Consider the following 12,766-nt stretch of genomic DNA (forward strand, 5'->3'; position numbering starts at 1 on the left):
AAAATGAATGTGGTTTGGATTTGGTTAGGGCACCATTATTTAATTTGAATACATTTTTCTCTGCCTTTTTTTTTTTTTTTTTTTTTTGGACCAAGTATCTGTGTGATTTGTGAGCTATTTGTCGTGATTGATTTGTCTTCTCATTTTGGAATGGTGCTGCATGATGTCGTCATGCAGCGTGTTGTTTTTGTGTGAAATTTGCCAGGCCAGTCCCCCTGGGAAGTTCTATGGTGTTTGTCTCAGAGTTTCATGTTCACCTGGCCTTTTCAATGTACTATAACTAAAATCAAGGAATGCAAAGCAGAGGGAACATGTCATGTTTAAACACAACCCTTCTCCTCAACACAGCCCTCACAGCCTTCACTCTGACCTAATTGTTGAAATCCACTAGCAACCAACCAGAAAGCATAGGCTACATATCCTGTTTTTAGAAATGCAGGGATCTTCTCCACTGGGTGTTGTATGGTTGATGGCTTAAAATCACATGGGAGCAGAAAAGCTTGTTACTTAGTTTGTGTTGCTCTAATGTACTGTAACTTACTGCCAATTTTGTCGGCTAGATCTCCAAGAATCCGGGTGTGAAACGATGGTCATTGGCTGTGTGTTTACTTATGCACTCAAGTGAGTGACTGGCTGACGTATTATAGGACCGTTTGTCTGTGTGTTTGTCTCCCCAGCTGGGATTTGGGCTGTGTAGACCAGGGCAGTTGCTGTATGGCACGGTACAGTGACTTTGGGTTTGCTCTGATCTAAGCTGACTGCGTCTGTGACAGACTTGGAGCTGAGACTCTGGCCTACCCGAGAAAGCTCTGGCCCACTCTCTGCCTCTGCTCGCACCTTATCTGGTCGAAACTAACAGACTTAATGTGCTTTTAAATTCATTACATTTCCCCCTAATTTGTTTAGCAGGCTGGGGTGCAGAGTTTAGGCCTATGTGAAGTGGAAAAATAGGGTGCAGACATAATATCTTGCACTTAATTTCCTTTAGTGTCTCATTCATTAGAAACACTAAGAATTGGTCCTATTTTACCGTGGGTTGTGTTTTGGCAGAGGAGAGGCAGAGATTTGTGTTAGAAGGGAGCACGGCACAGCGTAGCTGTTTCATTCTGGAGGGAGAACCATGCCCACTGTAGGTAGTAGCTCTTACAATATCTCCAGCTAACACGCATGTAACTCCCAGGGGTTGCGTTAACTTAGAATTCTGCGTTTTTGGCCAGATCTGTAATGCTTCTTATTGTTATTTCTGCTCGACTACATTTAGCTCCAAATCGGGATGTAAAATGACCAATTTCGTGTGCTTCAGTTGTACTTCACACTGATAAATATTTACTATTGTCTTGATAAATCCGATTCCTGCATTCACGAACGGGCATTCGATCAGCAGACAACGCTCTGACTGAAGTACCTTTCTCCGGTGTGGTTTTTCTTCTGATCAATCTGTTGAAGCGAAATGAACACGGTCGACTTTCAATATAAAATCCAGGTGAAATGGTTTGACGCAGATGGTATGCATTTTGATCAGGCGTATTTCTAAAAGCTAATACAACCCCTTGACTCCAGGAAACAACGCATCTTTGATTCTCCTTGTCTAATGGGAAACTACTTTCTTCTAATGGGAATCACGTACTTCTCCGATAGATTTTTATTTCTTACTGTCTAGCGGGAACAGTTAACACCTAAACCCAATGGTTTGATGTCAAGAAATGTATATCATACGGTAAGAGGCCCCCCCAAAGGTATGCTCTTGTTTGTAGCCAGGCGTAAAGGTTACTTCAAGCTTCACTCCGTTGATCTGTGTACGTGATCGGAATTGGGATACTTGGAGTAGTGGACACTTTGGAGTCGCCTTCCCTTGCTAGTAGTATTAGCTAGTTGGCAGCCTAGCAAATCAAATGGTATTGGTCACATACACATGTTTAGCAGACGTTATTGCGGGTGTCCAACAGTGCATTAATATCTAACAATTCACAACAATACACACAAATCTAAAAGTAAAAGAAAGGAATTCATAAATATATAAATCTAAGTAGAATAGAGTACAGTACAGGCATATGAGATGATTAAAGCAAAATATGTAAACATTGAAGTGACTAGTGTTCCATTATTAAAGTGGGTAGTGATTTCAAGTCTAAGTGTATAGGGCAGCAGCCTCTAAGGTACAGGATTACGTAACCGGGTGGAAGCTGCCTAGTGATGACTATTTAACAGTCTGATGGCCTTGAGATAGAAACTGTTTTTCAGTCTCTCAGTCCCAGCTTTGATGCACCTGTACTGACCTCGCCTTCTAGATGATAGCGGGGTGAACAGGCAGTGGCTCGGTTGGTTGTTGTCCTTGATGATCTGTTTGGCCTTCCTGTGACATCAGGTGCTGTAGGTGTCCTGGAGGGTGGGTAGTTTGCCCCCAGTAATGCGCTGTGCAGACCGCACCGCCCTCTGGAGAGCCCTGCGGTTGTGGGCAGTGCGTTTGCCAGAACAGGCAGTGATACAGCCAGACAGGATGCTCTCGATTGTGCATCTGTAAAAGTTTGAAGGTTTTAGGTGCCAGGTCATTTGCGCCACCTTCACTACACTGTGTAATCAGTTATTACAGGCTAAGTTATTACTTCTAAACATAATACGGTTAGGGGTGGATTCCTGTTGTTTGGTTTACTGTTTAAACAGTTGCTGAGATTATATTTGGTAATCAATTCCAAAAGGACTACTTTTATGAATAGTCTATGCAGCCTGTAAATTAGATCAAGGAACCAAGCAACAACACTGCCCCCACGGCTGTGGAAGGATGATACAGCGCGTTTTCAATTTTCAGGTAGTAAAAATACACTATGTCGAATATCAGAGCATATTACAGGGAGCTGCCCCTTTTTGTGTGGAACAACAACATTGAGTGTTGCAATCTAGCATCTGTGTAGAGCTTGTAGTAATCTTTAGTGTTTTGGCTGTAAACCCAAGTTAATAGCCATGGCATTCCAAGGCTCATTTATCTAGCCCAGTCCTAACTGCCCATCCCAGGTTTATACCACGAGTTAAACCCCCCAAAAAAGACGCCACCACCTGAAAATCGCTTTGTCCTAAATGGTTCTGACTGCTATTTGGTTTAGCACTGACACTACCCACCGAGCTGTCCATGGTGGATGTGCTCTGCTCTTAAAGTTGCCATCTTAGTGACAAAATGACAGTTTCAAAATGGGACCATTATGCCAAATTGAGATTGAGCCTCCATGCAACTTGCCCCAATCTCTTTTTAACCTGTTGGCTGCTGAGGCCAAGCAGATGAGATTTAAATCTGCTTTAAGCCCCTCTTCATATTTGTCTGGGACTGTTTATAAAGGCAGCCCTATTTTAAGTTACACAAAGGGTGGAAAGAAGGTGTGTAATTGCTTTGTTTTTATTTGTTTCCATTTCTGTTTTCCTGGAAGGCTTCACTGTGAACGAGTGATTAGTTCCAGTGTGGGAAGGCAGTTCTTCTCCTGTTCTCCACATATGGCCCCCAGTATCTGCATATGAATGTGGCCTTCTGCTCAGAGACTGAGTGGAGCCCCAGCCTTCTCCCAATGCCCCCCCACTCACAGCACAGGGGCCCCCGCTCCCCACATGCTGTTATGCAATCGTGTGTGTGTGTGTGTGATGACACTGAAGGAGGGAAGGCCTGGAAAGATGTGTGTCAGGGGAACACTAAACAGGAGTCTTGTGGTGGGGGATGGAAGGCTGGCTGGATGCAGACGCCTGTCACAGGCTTTTAGAAATGACGCAGAGGCCTTGAAGAACAGCTACATGCCCTGGCCTACTTTTCGGAGCCGTTAGCGTGCGCACGTGTCCTTTTGTGTTCCCCTTTCTGTGTCGTCTTTTATGGCAGTGTGAGCGTGCCTCTTGATGTAAGGAGCATACTGAGGATTTTGATGAGTCACTCAACCGCGCAACGACTAAGGGAAAGATAGGAGGACAAAATATACACTGATGCCCCCCCCTGAAAACATCCCGTTGTTGCATCCTTAGTTGGGCTGAAATGTATTCGACTACCTTTCACAGTGTTGGCCAAATCCATTTGGGGGCAACGCTGTACTGGAACATAAGAGAGACATGCAGAGGGCGAAGGGAAAGCGTCAGGAAACCACTAGGGAGGTTGGGGGAAAATGGGAGCTTTGTGGAGGGAACATGAGTGGCCGGGTTTGCAGTCTGCACATTCTCATGCGTGTATCATCTTTCCCTTCTCCCCAGTCTCAATGCACCCCTTGTCCTGTGAGCGCCCAGGCTGTCGTGGATCCCGTGCCCCTGCTGTTCAACTGGTAAGACCAGGGGCCGCCGTCCTCGGCTCTCTTCTCCACCCAGCCCAAACAAAAACCAATTACCACCACACGAGCTAACGCATCCAATCTGTTGCCCACATGTCTATCCGTCTCAGGCCAGCCTACCTGATGTTCCCTCCTTTCCTCCCCAAGTCCCCCTCTCTCTCCCTTGCCTGGCTTATCTGATAGAGCTGTATTATATCCGCAGCTCTCTCTCTATACTCCACATGTCTGCTGGCCCAGTCACATGCTGCAGGCTGCCTGATCAGACCAGTGGAGGCCTCATCTCTGTGCTATCAAGAGGTGTCTATCACGAGCAGTGGTGTATCATTACAGCCTTACCAGGCCTTGTCTCTGGCTGGGTAATTAGGACTCTGGGCCAGTGTGGTGCAACTCCTGGTACGCCAAAACCCTCAACGACACGTTTCTCATTTCTCTCCACTCTGTCATGCACTCCCTCTCTTCGCTGATTGGCTGATTGCCTTCCTGCTCGTGGAGAGAAAATGTTTGCAGCTTGTCAAATTTTTCCATGAGAGTGAGTGGGGTGTTACCAGTGGGCCATCAACAGGAAATTCCAGGCTGAAAGAGGGAAGGAGAGAGGGAGCACGGCAGGAGAGGGAGAGCTTATAGCTTCAGGAGAGTGCAGTGCACGGAGGCCTGTCTGTCTCTTGTCTCTCTTTCTGCTGTGTGAAGCTATCAAACATACTAGAGGGGCTGGTTGTTTCTGAGACACGGGTACAGAATGGGAGAGAGCTGATCTCTCCCTTCAGCTAACTGGGTTAGACAGGGACTATGTGAGGCTCAGGCTGCTCAGTGCCTGTGTTGCGGTAGAGCTGCCGAGTGTAAAGCTTTAATTGTCTAAATCACACATCTGGTTGGTGTCTGGAAGTGTCTTGCAGCTTTGATTACAGACAGAGTGGTGATGTCCTGTGAAAAAGGAAGAACTGTCCCCTCAGGCCTGTACCTCTGTCCATTACTGCAGTTTCCATTCAGAGAAGTGCAGAGCTGGAACACACACACACACACACACACACACACACACACACACACACACACACACACAGAGATTTACTCTCTCACTCAATCACACAGACACAATTACACAGGGAAATGGTGTTGTGACTCTGGTGTTTTCATGTCTTTTCCCTCCATTGATGTGATAAGTCAGGCTGGTGTTTTGACTTTTATGTTTGAGGTCATGGGGTTAAAAGTTTGGCGAACACAGGCCATAGCAGGGTGTGTAAAAGTGCAAGCTACAGAACCCATGAGAATGAGGAAGTGTTTTCAGCACTGGAAAAGCTGACTGTCATGTGGACTCAACTCATTTACATTTTTAATTACTCTCCCGTTATTATAGTTGCCCCCCCCCACCCTCGTCCTTGACTTTTCCTAAATAAATCTATATAACAACGCACTGTCGTTGTTAGTCTTAATGTCACCAACAGTAATTTTTGTAATACGCAGTTTTAAGAGGACATATCACCCCCCCCATTCACCACCAGTCATTCACAGCCAGCCAGCCTGCGCAGATGGCCCCATCAAAACTATACCTAAACTATATTGAAACAAATTTCACACATATTAATAGAGTTAGCCTAATGACAAGATTAAGTTGACAATAGTCTGACTGTGACGATACTATAAACTGTCTAATTGTATGAAGAGATGAGCACAGCTTGAAATGTTGATGTCCAAAAGACATGTCATTGGCTGGAAAGGGTGGTCCCTCAAGGCCTTTCTGGTGTTAAGTACTGTCACCTGGTTTCTGCTGGACAGGTCGTTCATTTGTATTATTGACATGGAAAAGAGGAGAGAGGAATAAGTTGAAGAGATCCACATAAGTTGAAGAGATCCCCCCTCCCCTTTTACCCTCTTCATCAACCCCCTCTCTGAGCCTGAGGGGTCACGGCCTTCCCACTCCCCCAATGAGGCTCCAGAACAGAGTGGCCTTTGTGACAGAGAAGCCTGTCCATACATTGAGCTGAAACCCAATAGGGGCCAAACACTGTTGCTCCCTGCCTGGGCTAAATCAGGCCAGGGCTCAATAGCCAGAGCTCTTTGTCCTTTCTGGGGCCAGGAGCAGGCGCAAGGCTCAAATACAGACACTATGCGAAGGGGGAACACCAGCCACACCTATACAAGTGTTTTCCCACCACAGTCAACCAAGGAACACATTGAAGGAGAGCAATTTCTTTGGTGTATGGTTGTCACAGGAAAACATGGGTCTGGATTTGTGAAGTCATTGTTGACGCTAAGCCCTCGTGTGTGTGTGTGTGTGTGTGTGTGTGTGTGTGTGTGTGTGTGTGTGTGTGTGTGTGTGTGTGTGTGTGTGTGTGTGTGTGTGTGTGTGTGTGTGTGTGTGTGTGTGTGTGTGTGTGTGTGTGTGTGTTTGGACAGACTGCCATGTTCAGCTGACCGTCTCCGCCGGGGAAGTTTTGTGAGTCAGATCTTTTGTTTTACACAGAGGACTCCGCTCATAGCTGGAGTGAGTGTGTCCCAAACACCTTGATATCCCGCTGCAGCCGCCCACACAGCCCTGGTTCACTGGCTTCAGCACTCTGGAGCCATTTCAGCCCAGCCAGCCACCCCCATAGGGAACCATACAGCAGAGCTGTGCCCTGTTGGCATTGCACTGACGTAAACAGTGAACAGAAGAATGTTACTATGCCTTCTTACTGAATGCAAATAGCTTCTGTGAGAAATGATCTGGTATCACCGTGTCAGCCTTCCCCCCTCGTTCTACCTCTGTAAAACTAGGGCCAGACAGTCTCTCACTGGGTACAGATGTATGCTATTCCACATGGTACATTCTGCAGGAGTCACAATAATGGAGGAGGCCTGGGTTAAAGTGGTGAACGGGTTGGCTTTATGTTAACACTTGCATTAAAGGCCTGTATTAAAATCAGTGAGGAAGTCTGCTCGGAGCCTCTTAAAAGCACTCAGACTCAATACTGGCTGCTGGGAGCGAGGCTCCCTAAAGTGATTTTATTGCAGTCATTACTTTTCCCAATTGACTGATATTTACTCCAGGAGCGTTGTGCCAGCCGGCCTTGAGGCCTGCTCTGCTCTGCAGTCATTGTGGGGGAGGGAGCACCAGGGCAAATGGTGCTAGTCTGGTTCAGTGCTGCCCCAGGGATTGATACGGCCATGCTGCTCTCCAAGATGTCCACGGTTCTGTACAAGCTCAGAATGTGAGTCTGTTGCCATTGTGTCTCCACTACCTAGCGCAGGATAAAACTCTGTCCACAGGTGTCCTTCTCTCGGCACAAATCAAAGCTGCTGGCTAAAGTTAAATATAGACTTAGTTTCCTGTATCTTAATCGCTCATCTTTCAACCCCTGCTGCCAAACTAACCTTGATTCAGATGATCATCCTACCCATGCTAGATTACGGAGATGTCATTTATAGATCATCAGGTAAGGGTGCTCTCTCGGGCGGCTAGATGTTCTTTATCATTCGGCCATCACATTTGCCACCAATGCTCCTAATAGGACACATCACCACACTCTATACTCCTCTGTAAACTGGTCATCTCTGTATACCTGTCGCAAGACTCATTGGTTGATGCTTATTTATAAAACCCTCTTAGGCCTCACTCCCCCCTATCTGAGATATCTACTGCAGCCCTCATCCTCCAGGTACAACACCCATTATGCCAGTTTGCTAAAGGGTCCCAAAGCTCACACATCCCTGGGTCGCTTGTCTTCTCAGTTCGCTGCAGCTAGCGACTGGAACGAGCTGCAACAAACACTCAAACTGGACAGTTTTATCTCAATCTCTTCATTCAAAGACCTAATCATGGACACTCTTTTACTGACAGGTGTGGCTGCTTTGTGTGATGTTTTGCTGTCTCTACCTTCTTGCCCTTTGTGCAGTTGACTGAGCTCAATAATGTTTGTACCATGTTATTGTGCTGCTACCATGTTATTGTGCTGCTACCATGTTGTGTTATGTGTTGCTGCCTTGCTATGTTGTTGTCTTAGGTCTCTCTTTACGTAGTGTAGTCTCTCTTGTCAGTATGTTTTGTCCTATATTTATATTGTATTTATTTTTAATCCCAGGCCCCTGTCCCCACAGGAGGCCTTTTGCCTTTTGGTAGCCAGTCATTGTAAATAGGAATTTGTTCTTAACTAACTTGCCTAGTTAAATAAAGGTTCAATTAAAATGTTTTAAAAAATATATAACTCTGTTGTGTACTGTGCAGCTGTCTCTCTCCAAGCTTAGCTGTTTTCCTGAGGAGGAAGAGGTCATCTTGACTGGAAGGTAGTGGGGCTTCCTTTCCTTCCCCCACCCCCTCCCAATTCCATCTGCTCCCTTGAACAAGGCCTGTGTGTGTATGCCGCTCCAGCGCTGCTAATGGAGAGGGCTTCCCAGAATGCACTGTAGCGTGAGGCTATGTGCTCTGAATTCAGAGTGGCTGCTGCTCTCTCATCGTCTAGTAGTCAGCTATGAGGAGGGGGAAGGAAGACTGTTTTTATTCCATCTCATGTTGTGAGCTTATAGCTAGTAGGCTTATTTCTCCATCTCGCTCTTTCTCTCTCCTTTTTCTCTCTTCTCTCTCCTCTCTCTCTCACCTGCCTCTCCTCTCTTGCTCTCGCTCACTCTCCTTTCTCGTCTCCCTTTTCTCGATTTCTCTCTCTCGCTCTGTCTCCTTTTTCTCTCTCATCTCTCTTGCTCTCCCTCTCCTCCTCTCTCTTGCTCTCCCTCTCCTCCTCTCTCTTGCTCTCTCTCGCTCTCCTCTCTCGTCTCCTTTTTCTTCTCTTCAGTAAAACTCTGTGGAGTTTTACTGCCCAGTGACACACACAACATGGGCAGCCAGTCACAGCTCAGTGACACTTCAGCCTCACCGAGGAGGGAATAGTATCCCTTTCATACCAAGACATTTTCCCACCAACTTTACCATACCGCCAATGCATTTTCTTTGTCTGAAAGGTATTTCCGGTATCACAGACGAAACGACAAGTATTTCTATTCCTACCGGAGGAATTTGCTTTCACGAGCTTGTTGTCACTCAGGTCACCATGACAATTGGGCCGACCAACCACTGCTACCGCACATTAGCTAACCAGGCTATCTGCATTGTGTCCCACCCCACACCCGCCGACACCTCTTTTACGCTACTGGTACTCTGTGTTCATCATATATGCATAGTCACTTTAACCATATCTACATGTACATACTACCTCAATGAGCCTGACTAACTGGTGTCTGTATGTAGCCTCGCTACTTTTATAGCCTCGCTACTGTATATAGCCTGTCGTTTTACTGTTGTTTTTATTTACCTACCTATTGTTCACCTAATACCTTTTTTGCACTATTGGTTAGAGCCTGTAAGTAAGCATTTCACTGTATTCGGCGCTCGTGTCAAATAAACTTTGATTTGATGATCACAACATGGTCAAAGTTTAATGTCTCTTGCTTCCTCCTGGCAAAAGCAATGGCGATATGAAAGGAGAATGGTGACAAGAATGTGGTAAACATTTGGCTGTTTCAAAGGGGACAATATAAACATTGCCCAATTCTTTTTTTTTTTAAGCAATGTACCACAAATCCTATGTGAATTGGGTATAACAGACCTGCATTAGCATCCACTGCAGGCAGCAGAGAGAGACACTCCATGCTAATCCATTCACATCCCCTCTGACTAGCCCATGCAGGAAGCCTAGTCATTGGAAACTGCCATATTTGTCGACCGGTGTCATTGATTCAGTGGAAGGGTTCTTGGATGGCACTAGTCCAAACCACTAATTGGCGCAGGTCTACTTTGTCTAATGAGAGTATTGATTGTTCCATTGTGTGGCTCAGGGCCGGCCGGCTGTGGACACAGTGTGTCTGTCTGAGGGAGGGGACTGCCCTGGATATGTGTGGCTCAGGGCTGGCCTGCTGTGGACACAGTGTGTCTGTCTCAGGGAGGGGACTGCCCTGGATATGTGGGGCTCAGGGAGGGGACTGCCCTGGATATGTGTGGCTCAGGGAGGGGACTGCCCTGGATATGTGTGGCTCAGGGAGGGGACTGCCCTGGATATGTGTGGCTCAGGGAGGGGACTGCCCTGGATATGTGTGGCTCAGGGCTGGCCTGCTGTGGACACAGTGTGTCTGTCTGAGGGGGGGGACTGCCCTGGATATGTGTGGCTCAGGGCTGGCCTGCTGTGGACACAGTGTGTCTGTCTGAGGGAGGGGACTGCCCTGGATATGTGGGGCTCAGGGAGGGGACTGCCCTGGATATGTGTGGCTCAGAGCTGGCCTGCTGTGGACACAGTGTGTCTGTCTGAGGGAGGGGACTGCCCTGGATATGTGGGGCTCAGGGAGGGGACTGCCCTGGATATGTGTGGCTCAGAGCTGGCCTGCTGTGGACACAGTGTGTCTGTCTGAGGGAGGGGACTGCCCTGGATATGTGGGGCTCAGGGAGGGGACTGCCCTGGATATGTGGGGCTCAGTGGTGGCCAATGGTGATTTAATTTAGCAGCAATGAGAATACATGTATGGGAGGACAACATTGCAACATTGCAGAGAAGATAGAAAGGGGAAACCAGGGAGCGACTGAACGACAGAGCTGGAGGTGGAATGTATTCAGAAGGAAAGAGCATATTTAGTGGAGCCAGCCTGCTCCAGGTCATCTGTGGCTGTAATTGCTGGTGTGCTTGGTGGAGAACATGTTCCAGAGTTATACAGAGATCCCCAGGGGGGCGTGGGCGCTGGGAAATAACTTCTGAGCTCGTTAGAATGTGACGCTCACCTTGGCCAAGCGTTCAGTGTTTCCCAGCTCATTGGTTCCCTTCGTCCAGCCATACACACACACACACACACACGATGGATCCATGGCTGTACCCTTTTTAGCCAGCCACCTCCCAGTGGGCAGTTGGGGGTGGATAGCAGCACCCCAGGCCCCGCCCCAGCTCTGACTGCCGTGCTGTGCTGTTAGAGGCCTTTCATCTTGCTCATTGATATATAATTCATCTGGGATCTGAGGGAGTGGCTCCTCTCATGCCACTGCTACTGCTGAACCAGGACAAATTAGAATTCTGTTTGGTCCCAGTAATGCACCCAATCAACTTCCCATAGAGCAAGAGAGGACGTGTGTGTCAGGCCAGGATTCCTGTGAGGCTCCATGTGGAATGAGGTGGTATAATGGCAGTGTTTTCTCTGCTGTTCTGCCTGCCTGGTGCGCTGAGGGTTTTTTCCACTGTGAGGGATCGGGTTTCCACTCCTCATGGTTGTTTATGCTGTTGTCTCAGGCAGCTCTGCCAACTGTCCCCTGTCAGCCTGCCTGTGGTCTGGGCTCTGGGGCCTCGGCCTGTCTTGGCGCCTCAGCCTACTCTTAGGAGCCCCAGAAACACACATACACACACTCTCCCAGTTAGATCTAGGCTACTGACCCACGAGGAGCTAATCTAGCAGTGGCAGACATTTACAACAGTAGTATGGCTGAGAGGCCTGAGAAACTTCTCCAGCCATGTTCTCTCTGGTAAACCTCCACGCTTCCCATCCCATCAGTACTCCCATCAGTAATCAGTAATCTGTGTCTTTCACACATGACTGTGTAGTCCCGTTACGGGGAAAGGTTTTGACAGCTTTTTCATCCCAGCGCGACAAGATGGGTGCAGGCAGAGCTTGATGGCGGATTGGTTTGATGATGTTTTCATATTCATGTTGATAAAGGTCACATCCCATCTCCCTGTGCTCCTCCCCCGTGCTTTGTTCATTATCCAGCTCCGCTCCACGGTTATTTTTACCTCCTCCCATAATCCTTAATTAATGGAGCCCTAGTCACAGCGCCTCACATTTATCTCTCTTACACACACACACACACACACACACACACACTAATTCTCTCACACACACACACACACACACACTAATTCTCACACACACACACACACTAATTCTCACACACTGATTATACACACATACACACTGAGTGGTAGGCAGTGACGTTCCTGCTGAGTGTTATCTGTGAGAAACCATGCTAGCTATGTTTTCTCTCTCTCCTTTCATTTGATTTATCTGTAGCACAGTAAATGGGGAAACACCTGAGCAGGCACGGCGCTACACTGGCGCTAGGGGGAGGCTATAGCACCGTCACTAATCTGCCTAGCCTTCAAGTATTTTTGCAATATAAATATAATCGCTATAACATGCTGACCACACCGCTCGCGCACTGCAAAATAAATGTACACTTACATGTTATTCAATCATTGCACCCACACTGCTCGCGAGTTCAATTTGTGATGCTGAATGGTGCAAGTCCTGCCTCTCTCATCTCCTCATTGGTCTATAGAAGCAGATACCCATGTGCCATCTCCTCATTGATTATACCCACGTGGGTTATTGAAAGACGTACTGAGTTCGTCAGTTGGCATGGTAATACAGTGAAAGTTAAGATGCCAGTCGCCATATAAAGTCCAAAGAAGAAAAAGCCTGGAAGGAGGAGAGATGACTCAACGATTTGGTTGACTGTTTTATGTGTGGATTAATTGTCGGAG

The 12,766-nt window shown here is 47.3% G+C and overlaps 1 protein-coding gene across 6 annotated transcripts in view; it reads left to right on the plus strand.

Moving 5' to 3' along the window:
• LOC118394148 (ankyrin repeat domain-containing protein 11) overlaps positions 1 to 12,766 on the plus strand; it is a 144,658-nt gene that overhangs the window by 75,412 nt on the left and 56,480 nt on the right. For 4 of the 6 annotated variants that reach the window (XM_052480590.1, XM_052480581.1, XM_052480594.1 and 1 more), the window contains exon 3: positions 4,216 to 4,283. The exons of the other annotated variants lie outside the window; for them this stretch is intronic. The gene's annotated coding sequence lies outside the window, so the exon portion shown is untranslated. The remainder of the gene's footprint in view (positions 1 to 4,215; positions 4,284 to 12,766) is intronic. 6 annotated transcript variants of the gene reach the window in all.

The sequence above is a fragment of the Oncorhynchus keta genome, chromosome 2 (assembly GCF_023373465.1).
Source record: "Oncorhynchus keta strain PuntledgeMale-10-30-2019 chromosome 2, Oket_V2, whole genome shotgun sequence".
NCBI classification, from domain to species: Eukaryota; Metazoa; Chordata; class Actinopteri; order Salmoniformes; family Salmonidae; genus Oncorhynchus; species Oncorhynchus keta.